The sequence below is a fragment of the Ambystoma mexicanum genome, chromosome 12 (assembly GCF_040938575.1).
Source record: "Ambystoma mexicanum isolate Mex_15411 chromosome 12, UKY_AmexF1_1, whole genome shotgun sequence".
Taxonomy (NCBI): Eukaryota; Metazoa; Chordata; class Amphibia; order Caudata; family Ambystomatidae; genus Ambystoma; species Ambystoma mexicanum.
The window spans coordinates 824,126,424-824,141,031 of NC_090936.1; positions in this window are offsets into that span (position 1 = coordinate 824,126,424).

The window sequence follows — 14,608 nt, forward strand, 5'->3', positions numbered from 1 at the left end:
TGTTTCGGCGTCTGTGTTGTACGAGCCAGTGAGTGGTATGAGTACTTGAGTATCGTCTGCATAATTAGTATATGTGATACCAAGGGCGTCAAGCTTGTCGAAGAGGGGCTTTGTAAACAAGTTGTACAAAGTGGGTGCTGTGCAAGAGCCCTGTGGGACTCCACAGTCGATGGTGGTGTGGGCTGTGTTGGCTATGTTGGAAAATACCTTCATTGCCCTGCCTTCCAAGAAGGAGGTAACCCAGAGAGCTGCTTCTTTGGAGAAGTTAGCTGAGTGGGTGAGGTGTGAGGTGAGTGTCTTGTGATCAACCAGATCGAAAGCAGCCGAGGGGTCTAGGATTAACAGGAGTGCTGGCTTGCCTTTATCCATGATTTGGGTGATCTGTTTTTTTTTAGGTCCACCAATGCTGTTGCAGAAACTGGATTGCCTTGTCCCGAGAATAGAGTGGGCTTCAAGGAAGTGTTGGATTGGCAGTGGGCAGCTTTATCCAGAATCTTGAGGAGGAAAGGCACAGTGGTTATGGGTTGATAGTTATTAGGCTGTGCAGGGTCTAGGATGGGCTTTTTTAGAAGGGGGCATACCAAGGCTTCTTTGAGGTTACCTGGGATAATAGCAGTCCTGCACACAGACTGCTTTAGATTTTTGAGGAGGTTGATGGCTTCAGGTTCTGTGATGTCTCTAAAAGAGAAGGGAGGTTTGGTAGAGATTGTTGGAGAGGGAGAGGGGTCTGGTTGCTTGGGCCCAAGATGGTGAGTTAGGGCTGTGTAGTGGTCCAGGCTTCATCTTTGATGATCTCATCTGGGGTATTGGGAGGGGAGATGAGTTCATTGACAATGGCAAAGATTTCCTTAGATTGCGAGTTGGCATTTGTGAATCAGATGTTGTCTTTAGCTTTGTCGATGGCATCTTTGTATTGGCGGGAGATCAGGTTAAAACAGTTCTTAGTATTGTCGATAGAGTCAGCTTGCCAATTTTTTAGTGCCTTGCTTTTGCAGGAGCGTAGGGATTGCAGTTCTTCAGTGAACCAGGAATTAGCCTGTATCGACTTTTTTCCTTTTTTACATTCAAGTGGCGCTATGGAGTTGATGGCTTTAGGGAGAATATCTTTGTAGATGTCTGCTAGAGCATTGAAATCGTTGGAGAAGGGGGTGGATAGTGCTGGGATATTCAGATAAGTGTGAACGTTGTGGCTGTTGAGTTTTTTGGAGCTGCTCACTTGTGCTGGGGGCAGGAGTGAGCGTTTTGGGGCTTGAGGTGATAGGTAAGGTGAATTCTATACAGTTGTGATTGGTCCATGGCAGAGCTGTGTTAGAAGTGATGGTGAGACAATTATGGTCTGTGACCCAGTCCAGGATGCAGCCTTTGGTGTGTGTAGGGCTGGAGACGTTTTTGTGTGAATCCTAGGTCATTAAGTTCATTAGCAAGGGTGGTGGCAGCTTTGTCTTTAACGTCATTGAACCCTAGGTTCAGGTCTCCAAGAAGTAGAGTCTTAGTGGAACCTTTGATGTTGTCGCCGAGTAGATGGATGAGGTGTCCCTGAAAATCTAATGGGAGGCCAGGGGGGCGATATAGTATGCGTATGTTGATGGTGCTATTAGGAGACAGTGCAAGTGTAACAGACAGAATGTCTGAGTTGCTGTTCCATGGGTGACTGATAGATCTGAGGGAGAGGGCTTCTTTGAAAATGATGGCTACTCCTCCTCCTAGGTGAGATTGTCTGTCTTGTCTGAAATGGTATAACCTGGTGGGAGTGCAAGAGCGACAGCAGGCACGGATGCCTCATGTAACCAGGTTTCTTTGATGGCCAGTAAGTCAAGTTTGTGATTGGCTAGGAGATCATGTATTTCTAGGAGGGCACATTTAATATGTGGAATGGGTATAGATCTAGTCTCGATGGTGGTGGGATGCTATCTGAGTCTGGGATAGTGAGTGGAGTCGAGATGAGGGGTATTTGAGGAGGCATAGGTGTGAATTTGGGTGCTCAAAAGCGTTTGATGTATGAGGTGCACCTGTGGCTGGAGCGGGAACCTAAGCGAAGATTTCAAGATGCCGTGAGTGTAGGAAGGCAGCTGAATTCTAGTAGTTGGGTTCAGGCTCTGAGTCTAGTGAGTCTGTTAGCTGTGGTGAGGAGGCAAGGCGGTAGACATGAAGTGGCTGCATGCAAGTAGTAAGGCTGTTGGGTGGTGGCATAAGTGGGCATGGTGGCGCGTAGGGGGAGTGCAGGAGTGGTGTAGTACAGTGGTGGTTGCATACATGCGGAATTCGTATATGTCGTTATAGGATCCAATGTGGAGAGAGTGAATATCAGGGCAAACACTGTTGTAATGGTGGGAAGGTGAAGGCTGAGGATCTTGCAGAAGATCTTGTTTGTGGCTTTAGGCAGCATGGTGTTTGTAGTAGAAACCACAAGCAGTAAGATTAGATAAGCAGGGCAATAAGGACCGAAATAAGGGAGCATATACAAGCAGTAATTGTTTAACATTCAATAGCAAGACAGCAGTTGGTATGGTAAGCAGTAAACATGGGTAGCACGCATATCTGACTGAGACACAGGGTACAGTGAGAGGCAGTTATTGCTCCGCAGGGTGCTCCAAATGCAATGCTATGTCTTGGAAAGCTTAACAAAATCAAAGGACGTTGGTGCGAGGCTATACAATTGTACGTTAGGCACAACAAGCAGATAAAGGCTAGGTTGATGCAAATACATCGTATTATACATAGGAGCGGACTGATTATTTATACATTGAGGGATAGGCATCCATACCACTTATCATGAATAGTTCATTGGATGCACAGGTGAGAGTGTTCAAGTGGTATACCCACAGTTACATTTCATTCACTTTTATTATAACCGCGGCTACAAAAAAATCAGTTAAAAAGGTGGCACACATATGGTTTTATCATACAATAGATCTTAAAAGATCAATACAGTACAACACTACTCATATACGTATGAAAAGTAGCTGAAACGAACACAGAACAATAAACCGGGTAAGCAAATATTTTGCAGCTGGAAAATATAATAACATAAGTGAGAACACAAACTAAAATACATTGTATACAGCATCTAAAAATAGGAATATGATTGATCCTTTACATATCAATTTTGTTTAACTATTTTATTTTCATTTTCTACAAACTCTCACATATACAAAATCCTGAAAACACACAGTCAAAAAACAAAAAGAATCCTGAATACCTACCAGGTGACTGACCATGGCCTCTGGCCATGGAAGTGATTTTTCACCCCAACATCACTATACATATACAATAACTCTCCAAAACACATGAAACACTGACACCCCAACCTATATAGCCACGTGTACTAAACTATGCATAGCTTCGGCTATCCGTAGTCCTTTATAGCCTCATATATAGCTGCGAATATCTGCAAAACGGACCACAGTTAAAATCCTTTCCTACCTCAGCCCTCACCAAATGCCCCTTCATCTGTGCCAGCTCCCACCCCCACTCCCCAGATGGCCTCCTCACCTCCCCCGCCCTCTCCCTTGCATCCCACCACAGATGCTGTTACTGTGACAAAGTTTGCTTTCGGATGTTGGCTATTTGCGGCTATAGCCCAGGCTACAGCTATCTTTGTGTTGCAAACTCGGTGCCTGGACCCCCTCCAACTCCTACATTTCACTAAGTGCCCTCTAGAAGCCCCACACCTCTAGACTGATGGCATTTGCATGTTTTTTGACCTGACCAGATATCGCTTGCATCGAGAGAAAAACAAGATGGCTGTCATTTCATTTTTTTCAAACGGTTTCAGTAAATATCCAAAGTATCTCTATCTATTTTTGGGAAGGGAGAACCCCCTTCTCTGTCAAATATTTAAAAAGTACTGCTTGGAATAACCCCAAACCATGCATGGATTGCAAGTCGATTCTTTGTGCCCAAGCTGTTTCAGACTTGGTGCAAATCCGTCCAGGGGTTTGGGAAGTGCGCTTTGCAGAAAATTAACCTTGTTTGTCTATGGGAAAATGAATTGGAAGTAGGCCGGGCTTTTGGAATTTTTTTTTACACTTAATAACTTTCTAATTTTTTAACAAATCTTTACGAAACTTTGCAGTCAAGGGGGGCCCACTGGTGTATTTAATCACTTTTGAAATGTCAGATAAAAGCGTTACTGGAATCAAAAGTTGTTGATGATAGACTTTGAAGGGGTTCCTATGGGAGTCTGACTCACCTAAACTATAGTGCAGCGTCACCACCCTATAATATATATATTACACAACCTGCAGTAGTGGCCGTGTAGTTATGGTTAAGTTGCTCAACCCATAGCAAGAACACTTTTTGGGTGGCTTATAACTTTGCCAACCCGGACGAATCTTCACCAAACTTTGCAAAAAAATGTATATGGCCCCCTCAAATTGATTCTCCGAAGAGTGATGAGGTTTTGTTCAGAGGCATTTCTATGATGGACAAGAATTTGCAAACACAACTGGTCTGAGCGTTTTCAGTAAATGTTTTGAACAATTGGTGTTAATTGGAAGAGAAGATTAATTGCTACATTTGATTAGGAATTTACTCCAGTTGTGTTGCTAAATTTGTAATGGACCACAGAGTTGTCTTTCTGTGTTTTTTGATGGGTCTGCACTTGTTTTTGTGAAGAAATATTTGTCTTTTTGTCTTCTGATGGATTAGCAGTGTTTTGTTTCTTTGGTTGTATTGTTGGGAGATCTCTTATAGGTTCTGTTTGTATCACTTGTCTTTTTAAAGGTTTACTTTCTTGAGGTATAGGTACATATCTATATATGTGATACAGTCCACATAGCCTGTTGTATTCTAGGATGAAAGGAATGTCAGTGTTGACTTTGCTTGCATCAAAGTTAACCTTCAAGTGTACATAAACGTGAAAGTGTTACGTAACTCATACATTCCTTAAATACTGTGCTGCCAATGTCAATCAATGTGTGATCTAGGCTTAGACCTTGTGATTTGTGAATAGTGACAGCGTATGCAGGGGAGAATTTTTCTCTGAATACGTACAAGTCTTTGAAAAGAAGGCATTGTGCTATTGTGTGGCTTATTTATTTAACTTCTGAAAGTTTGTCAAATTGGATTTTGACAAACTGAATGTTGTTGTCATGTGGATATGTTTGGAAGCCAACAGCTGTACTGATTGCTTCATTGACTAAACCTTGTTCTACGTCAAGGTTACATTTTAGAATTACTCTGCAGTTTAGACACAACGTTAACATTTTTTCCAATCCAGCTGTGTTGGAGATAGATTATTCTAAGCTATTTAGCTGTGCTCTTGCTTGCTGACACAAAGGGAGTGCCATGCTGTGCACTTCTAGTTTGTCTGTGGAGCCAATATGCAGCATGGGTTGCTTTTCTTTTGTTAACATTGTTTTGTTGAATTGACTGCAGCTTGATAGGGTTAGCAATAAGAGCACGCATTTTATATTTTGTTGAGTCAATTGTTTTATTAGATCAGGAGCAGATGTGTTTTGCCATTACAGCTCATGGATTAGCCCACTATTTAGGATGGATTTAGCATCTTTAGTAAGCAGACCAATGCTTTTTAAAATAAATGTTATCATAGGTGATGTCTGAAGACTGACGCATGTTTTCAGTTAGTTCTCTATACTGACAATGTTGCCAGAGATTTAAGTTCCCTATACTGCCGAGTGTTTTTTGAGTGATTTGTGGCATTGTTTGTGTCCTAATGTTTTGGGAAGATGGTGACCTTTTACTGGTGTTAACTTTAGGAGTTCTCCAAAAACAATAACATGTTTTGCGCCACACAGTTGTTCTTAGTCGGTTTTTAGGATGTCTTGCATTCTGTGGTGAAAATGGAGACCATGATTACCTCATCTATTAAGAGTACTTTCATTTGTTTCAGAATTCAGTATACTTCAGTAGCAGTTTCTGCTGATAATTTGTAGTATTCTAATTTGTTTTGATGTTCTACTGGAAGGCATAGTAGTCTGTGTCAAGTTACACCTCCTATGTTGTAGGCAGCTAAACCTGTGGAGGCTGTTACAACAGCGGAAAAGTTGTTGTTTTTTATACATGTTTTATACATTTGTTGATTGTTTTAATTAAGAATGTTTTTCCAGAACCAGCTTCACCACTTACATACAGGAGAATAGGTTTATAATTTTTACAGCTAAATAGTTTACATAGTTTAAAACCATGTTTAATTTCTTCTGTGAATTCTAGATAAACGGTGAGTTGTTCATCGTTTAGCTGTTATCTGCACACTGAAAAGTCTTCTTATGTTTGTTTATATTGATACATGGTGTTTTCTACTTCAGTCATGGCTATTTCTGCTTCATTTAAAATGAGTGGTACTCCAAGTGGTTCTTGGCTTCCTGCAAGGGAAGGTTGACAGCCCTCAGGAGTGCCTTTGCCTAGTTCAACTTCTTCCTCTCGTTGTCATTCCAATGTTCAACATTTGTTTATATTGCTTGAAATTGACGTTTGTTATACTGCTTTCATTTTTATTGAATGCAGCTTCAAAAGAGTTATGGTTACCTTATAATTCTTCTTTTCTCCATGGTTTAAAAAGTTACAGTACGGCCATGTTATACAGTTCCCTATGCTGCAGAGATTTAAATGATAATTTTATATCATTAATTAGACTGGGTTTGGTAATGTTGTAGGAGTAGTTTTGCGTTATGTGGCACAGGCACATATTTTCCAAGCAGGACTTCTATTTGGGTTGGTTGTGTCTATTAGAATTGTTTTTTAAAATGTCCTGGCTGATGGGATAAATTGTGGCTATTGTTTCTATCCCTTGGTAGGATTTCAGTACTCATTTTCAGGATGAAGCTGGATCAAGGTTTGGCCAGGCAATGTGTTCAGATTTGCCATATAAGGCTGTACCTGTTAAATGGTCTGCAGCTTCATTGCACCCACATTCTCTATGGGAGAGCATTTTTATATCGAAGCTGTACAACTATTGTGACAGTGTTTTGTCAGATGATATGTCATCCCAGAGGTCATTCTGCCCTGTTTTCTCAATTTTGGTAAGCTACGCTCCGACATTTCTTGCAACAGCAGTGGAATTGTTTGCACTATATTGTATGTCTATATTTTCATTCAACAAGAGGGCAATGATTGTATTGTAATCATTGATCTACTTTGGTGCTTCATCCATTTTAATGTTGTATGTGTTTCTAGGTGATTTGCCTTTTACACTGTGTCATACAGAAGACATCAAGCTATTTACTTTTCCTGTTTCCAAAAATGGTCTAGGGAAGCCAAAGCGACAGTTGGTATAGTATCTATCTTTGTTTTAATATCTACATTGCAGTTTTTACCACAGTTGTTTTTGGAAGCTTAAGATTTGTGCACATAGGTCTCTATGTGTGGTTTCTTAAGGGATGTACAGGTAATGTATTTTGGAATCACTGTCATGGCCAAATTTGTGAGCCTCTTTTATCGCAAAAGCATGTGCATGTTTGGTGCTCCTATGAATTGTTTGTCTTTTCGCCAAAAGAAGTGTTCCACTTCGCCGAGTAGAGGAGTAGTTTTATTGAAGTTGAAGGTCATTATGGCAATAACGTGATGTACCTTGATAAATTGACAGGGTCACGAGAACAGAGTTCTACTGGTGTTTTTACATCTATCCTGTCTTTCGTTTGGTTTGCAGTGTGTAAGAAGTCATGCAATCATCCCATGCGTACTCTAAACAAATTAAAGAAACAAACCATAGCATATAACGTACATCAGCATGACGTCGGAACCAGTATTCTTTTGTACCACGCTTGTTTGTCAAGGGATGTGTGATACCTGACTGCAAAACTTTGTCTTTGTCTTTTATACCTTGAAGCAGTTGGGTAGCTAAATGTCTAAAAAGTTAGAGCCTGTTTTTCATGTGTTTGCAACTCCATAACATATAGTTCGTAGATCACTTATTCAACATTTCATCTGAATCTTGGGTCTTCAGAATACATTCTTAAAGAGCGATATTCTGATGCTCTAATTTTGGTGAACCTTTCATCATATCTTCCTCCTTTTCCTGCAGGAAAGAGTAGAGTACAAGAATGTGCTTCTACACTTTTTTCCCATATGCTCATTGGGGATCCTTTAGCTTCATGCATTTGATATGTTTCTGATGCATTGTCAATGGTGTTTTTGGAGTGTAGTTGGTGAATTGAATACTGCTCTAAAATGTTTGCTGCACTAATAGGATCTGCACATTAAAATTGGCCAGTTGCTGGTGAGTCTTGAATTATTTGGGCGGTTTCTCTTAAGTTTAACTCTGTGTTTATATGTTTGTAGTATTCATTGTTTTCTTTCAGATATTGTAGGGCTTGTATAACTTTGTTTAAGTTGACTAGTTATTGACAAATTTGTTTTTCTTTTGTTGGTAAACCCATAACTAGTATAATTAAAGATTCATCTATTGGTCATTGTGCTCTTAGAATTTCTAGATTTTCTTTGAGATCTAATGGCAAATATATTACTTTGCCACAGGTGCCCTTTAGTAACTTGGATGGAGGTAATTTGGCTGATTTCAGTTGAAGGCGTATTATAGCTTGAAATGGGTGGACTGTCTGGATTATAATGCTCTCATACAAGTTAATATGTTGAAGAGCTTTCAGAAGTGGGAATATTTCTCAGTTATTAGTGATAGCACATAATGTCATTTGTTTTTTTGTCAAGCTTTGTGTTGCAGTACGTGTAAACTGTTGAGGGGTCAGTTATTTTGTATTTATATACTGTTAGATATTAAGCTCATCGGAAACATTGGGATTCTTTTTTTTTTGCCCTCTATTTTGTAGGCTATATCTACTATTTTAGTGATCTTTTTATAAATATTTCTGCAAAAACAGACACATATTTGGTCTGGTATTTCAGCAGACGTGTTTTGAAACATAGCTCTTTCTTTTTTGTACGTATTTATCAGAACATTGTTGTTTATCTTGTTTTGAGTAATGTTTTCTGAAGTTACAGAATTTTCTAAGTCAACTTCAGTTACAAACTATTTACATTGTATGTGCTCTATTTATTGATGCAGTCCTTTGGCTGTTACATGCAGGAGAATGTTATTTAAATGTTGCACTTCTAGAGCAGGACTTTTTGCATAGTATAGTCTATGCACAAGTTCTTGTATAGCAGAATGGCATGTCGCTAACATTTAGATGCAGTGGGAGGTGCTTTTGCAAGCAGTTCGTAAAATGGAAGCTAATGAATGTCCTCCACATCCAGTGTGGCTGTGCACTGGACAATAGTCCATAGTATGAAAAGTTGTGATTTTACTTTTGTCTGTTCGTTTCACTTAGTGAATGAGGAATAGTCATGAAGATTTAAAGGGCATACATTACACAGTGAGCTGCATGTCCATTTGTACACTGGACGGTTTGTTTGGGTAAAAGGAGCATTTGGTTGAACGTTTGTTGGGGAATTTTTTTCTACAAAGGTTTTATTTTGCGATAATGATGTTTTATACCATTTCATATCCTTTGTCATTATTGTCTACGACAATTGCTTTTATTGTTCTTTTTTATAAGCTTCTTCATTAAAATATGGTTCTGTGCTGCTTGTGTGAATCCATTCACCATCACAGAATTTTGGAAAGGTCTCTATATTGACACTGGACATGTTAGAAGTACTTTGTGTAATTTATTGGTTAATTTAGTTAGTGGTTTTATTCTGTTTAATATCAATATAACAAAACGAAAAGGTGATGCTGGAAGGTTTTGAATAAATCATAATCACGGGCAAACCTCTGGGCAACACTCCAGACCATCGTTTTTCAGTCTGCCAAGCCATTACAGAAGGGGAAAAACCATATGCAAATCAGGCTTGGTCCTACCTCAAAAGGGGCAGTCCAGCCTGAACTGCTAGGTCACATCCCTTCTGCACGAAACCACAAAGCATCCCCAGAGATGTTTCAGCCTTGTTGGGCGTCATCAGTGAGGAGTAGCTTGGGTCTCTAGGCCCGGCAGACTCGGGACCCACGTCTGGGCATACCCGTCCCACTCGGGGTGACGTTAGCAAAACAAAAAAGGTGATGGCTGGAAAGTTTTGAATAAATCATAACCACGGGCAAAGCTCTGGGCAACACTCCAGACCATCATTTTTGAGTCCACCAAGTCATTACAGATGGGGAAAAACCATGTGCAAATCAGGCTTGGTCCTACCCCAAAAGGGGCAGTCCAGCCCGAACTGTTAGGTCACATCCCTTCTGCATGAGACCACAAGCATCCCCAGACATGTTTCAGCCTTGTTGGGCATCATCAGTGAGGAGTAGCTTGGGTCTCTAGGCCCGGCAGACTCAGGACCCACGTCTGGGCATACCCATCCCACTCGGCGTGACTTTAGCAAAATGAAAAGGTGATGGCTGGAAGGTTTTGAATAAATCATAACCACTGGCAAAGCTCTGTTGCTTGTGTTTCCATGCAGAGGGGACCTGGCCTAGCAGTTCGGGCTGGGCTGCTACGTGGAAGGTTGCCCAGAGCAACGCCAGTGGTACAGATTCATTCAAAACCGTCCACCCATCACTTGTGTGGTCACAGTTTGTCTCACTATGTGAGAGAGGCTATGCCCAGACATGGGTCCCTTGCTCGCTGCATCATAGGGAACCAAGTTGCACCTCACTGAGGAGGCCCAACAAGGCCGAAACATGTCTGGGGTTGCTTGTGTTTCATACAGAGGGGACCTGGCCTAGCAGTTCGGGCTGGGCTGCTACCATTGGTGGCAGTACCAGACTGATTTGCATATGGCTGGACCCGTTTTGCAATGGCGTAGATGGGCTAAAAACCGGTGGTGTGGAAGGTTGCCCAGAGCAACGCCAGTGGTACAGATTCATTCAAAACCGTCCACCCATCACTTTTGTGGTCACAGTTTGTCTCACTATGTGAGAGAGGCTATGCCCAGACGTGGGTCCCTTGCTCGCTGCGCCATAGGGAACCAAACTGCACCTCACTGAGGAGGCCCAACAAGGCTGAAACCTGTCTGGGGTTGCTTGTGTTTCCATGCAGAGGGTAGCTGGCCTAGCAGTTCTGCTTTTCTTCATACAACTTATTTTTTACTTTTAGTTTTTTCAAGATGGGTCTTATCTTTTTTAATCGTGGATGGTTTAGTTTTGTTGAGTGAGGTGCCTAGCTCTTTTGTTTTAATTCTGTAAATTGTTTTAGAGGTGGATGACTATGTGGTTTGCTTTTATTCTTATCTACTCTATATTTCCTTTCTTTTCTACTGAGTTGATTTTTTGTAGTTATGTTGTGTCTGTTGGGAAAAGAAAATGTTTGGGTTTGAAAGTTTTGCAATGTAAATGCATGTATTGTGAATGGGTGCATGGGTGTGCTTGGAGAACTTAATACAATGCTGTTTGATTGTGAGGTGGCATATGAGTTCTGGTGGGGAAGGTTGTGAGAGTAAGAGTTTATAAAGGTGTGATGGCATTGGGTTAGTGAGTAAGGAAATGGTGGTGTGATTGAATCAATAAGGAGATTGTGCTGTTTTTAGGAAAACAGTGGGTGTTGCAATGGTGGTGTTTAGATGGGTATAGGAAGAGTGTGAATGGTGCAGTATAATGAGTTACAGTGAAAAAAATGTTGGTTCAAAAAGAGCAGTCTGGGGAAATATTTAGTGGATGTGTGCTTTTGTAATGAAGCTTAAGATCTAGACTCGCAGTTTGGAAATCGGAAGCGGCCTCACGACTGGAGCGTGCAGCAGAGGTCGGAGGTGCGGCTTGATTTCTGGTTCCTGCTTTCTTCGTTCCTCGTTTCTCCCATCGGAGCACGTTCAGCAGCACTGCGAGGTCCTTTCCTCAAATTATTACAGCGGTGTGCAGTGCGCTGCGGGATGCGGAATACTGTGGAATACTGCTTTCTGCCTTCAGTTTGGTTCCATGGCTTTGTGCCTACACTGCCTTCACCACGGCCCCAATGTGGAAGTCATTGTGGAAGTCTCCACAAGGTGACGGCTGAGGTGTACGAGCAGTGTAGAAGGGAGCCGCCTGCCTGGCCAGATTCGTGTACAAGGGCTTCTCAATCTGGAGCAGCCTAGTGTCCCAGGGGACTCGGCCAGAAGCGACGGGTAAAATAGCTGGGATTTCTTAGTTCCACGCGTCCTGTTCCTTGAAGAATTGGCAATTAGAAGCCTATTGTGGCTGGCTTGGGGTGCTTGCTGACCTATAGGCATAGGCTTTCCATTATGAACTCTCATTCATTGAGAGCAGGAGCAGTGGACAACATAATCTGGTTGGCTATAACTAGTAAAAGCGCATTAGCACCCCTGTGTTGCAGTGGGGGGAAAGTCTATACCCATTCATATAGAGAGTGGATACACGGCGTACTATGAAATGTGCACTGTATATGCAAACATAAGGAGGTCACTGTAGCATCTCCTGCCTGTAAGGGGAAACCATACTGAAGAAGTGGTACACCCCTCTTATGAGAGGTCTTTTCTGACTGATGATATTGACCAGTGGTACCACCAGCTATACAACAAACAGCAGGAGACTGTGGGCTGTGAGCCTTTGATCCTGTCACGGGGATAACAAGCCCCAGTAATACGATAACAACAGGAGACTGTGGGCTATAAGCCTTTGATCCAGTTGAGGGGATTAAAAGCCCCAGAGATACCCTTGAGGTCTTAATTCACAGTGGTAGTGCTTAGTAGAGAGTGCCCCACAGGGTGACGAAGGGATCTTCAAACTAGTCCTCTAACCTAAGGAGTGCCAGTGTCTGGGAAGCCTAAATGCCTTCCGGGAAAAGATCCATACAGCTTAAGTATAACCTAAGAAGAACAAAGGGAATGGAGAAAGCCAGGAACTCACCAAGTGAGGAAGGCGAGCGGTTGAAACCTAAAAAGAAAGTCAAAAATGCTATCCCAGCAGATCAGGGGATGATCACTGAGTTCTTTTCACAAAATCCGCCCCCGGAAATAAATTCTACCTCGATTGAGGAAATAATTGCATCGGCTGCATGCAATATTGGCTCATTAAGTACCTCAAATTATGACGATATAGACAATAGCTCATTATTGGAATTATGTCTGAACATCCAAAGAAATATGACTCCCCTATCAGGAGCAATCCCTATAAAAAATGGGGGTACCCAAGAAAACAAGCAGAAAAATAGACCATATAGTACACCGTCTTCAATGGAATCAATGGGTAGACTGTCAGTTTCACCGGATCTGGGTATGGCCTCTATGGAAGATACCCGCGATGCTGAAATGGACTGCCTGGTCAATCCCTATCCAGGGGCAGCTGAGATTGCAGAGATTCAGTCATCGGTAGCATCCCTGCAATTCGCTCTTAAGATTCTGCTGCAGATGTCTGGGCGGATACTGGACGATACTAACACTCTTACTCTGGACGTGACCAAGAGGGAGAAAGCCTGTGGTAGAGCCGACGTTAATCTTTCAGCAGAATCTAATCTCTCAGAAGCTATACAGTTTGCTGAAGAGATTGAAGACCAGCATATTGAAGAACAACAAAACCAGGAGGCAGATGCAAATCAGGAGAATGTTGAACCATTCTTCTCACGTAAGCAGCGAAGAATGGCTAGGAGGGCCAAAAAGAATAAAATAACTAATCATATGGCCCTACCTAGGTTTGAAATGGACCTCGTGGGGCTTCCCCCCAAGAAGGCCAAGAAGAGAGCAGCAAGAGCCAAGAAAAGGAAGATTACTGGTGAGGGCTCTCTGAACAGTTGGCAAATATCCGAACAAGAAAAGATGAACAAATTGGAAGAGGAGGTAGATGCAGTGGAGGGGGACAACGTGAGTGAAGAAGATGTGATAATTGAGGATGAGACCCCCATACAACTGGCAGAGCAGACAGCCTCCACGACAAAAGCATATACATCTATTGAAGCTAAAGGAGCGACTGAAGCAAATCATATCTGCCTGATAAAGAGTGGAGAACTGAAATGGTTATCGCACTCAGAAATGCTAACAAGAGTGAATTGCGTCCCACAACTGCGGGCTCACAAGTCAGATGATTTCCAATTTGTGGAGCCTTTGAAAGGCCCCAATTCTCAGGTTTCAGCGCTTCATTGTAAGTTTTTGTCAACAGCACAACTGATAAGCAATAACAACGATGAATTGAAAGCAGTAGATGTAGATCTGAATTAAATTGATCTAAATTGTTTGGCTAGAGAGGTTGACAAGTCTGTGGATGTCACAGACTGCCCAAACCTCCCAAAAGGGAAGAAGGTGGATGTTTCAGATATCCAACAAGTATTAAAATGGCTGGCGGATTTGCTACCCGATGTACTTTCAAAACAATTAGATATTACAAATTTGACACGGAACTGCTGGGGTTTTGCACATCTACTATCTATAGAGGGTTCAACTAAAGTACTAGAGAAGGATAGCTGTTTCTGTCTCCAAGATACATGGGCAATGGACAATCTGATAGTGGACGGTTTTGTTACCTAACAAATGGTAGCAAAAAAAGGTGAAAAGGGTAGACCATATGGAGGCCTAATAACGGGGGTGGCTATTACACTTGGTTCAAGACAAGTTGAGACCCAACTAGGAAGTAACATGATTGCCCTAGAAGTGTCCTATGACAACAGGGGAGTAAAGGAACAATTCTTACTAATAAGTCTATATAACCCCCCCCCCCCCGGAGCAATATTAAGGGAACAACTGCAGGCGGCTCTCCATGACCTATTGGCTACTTGGC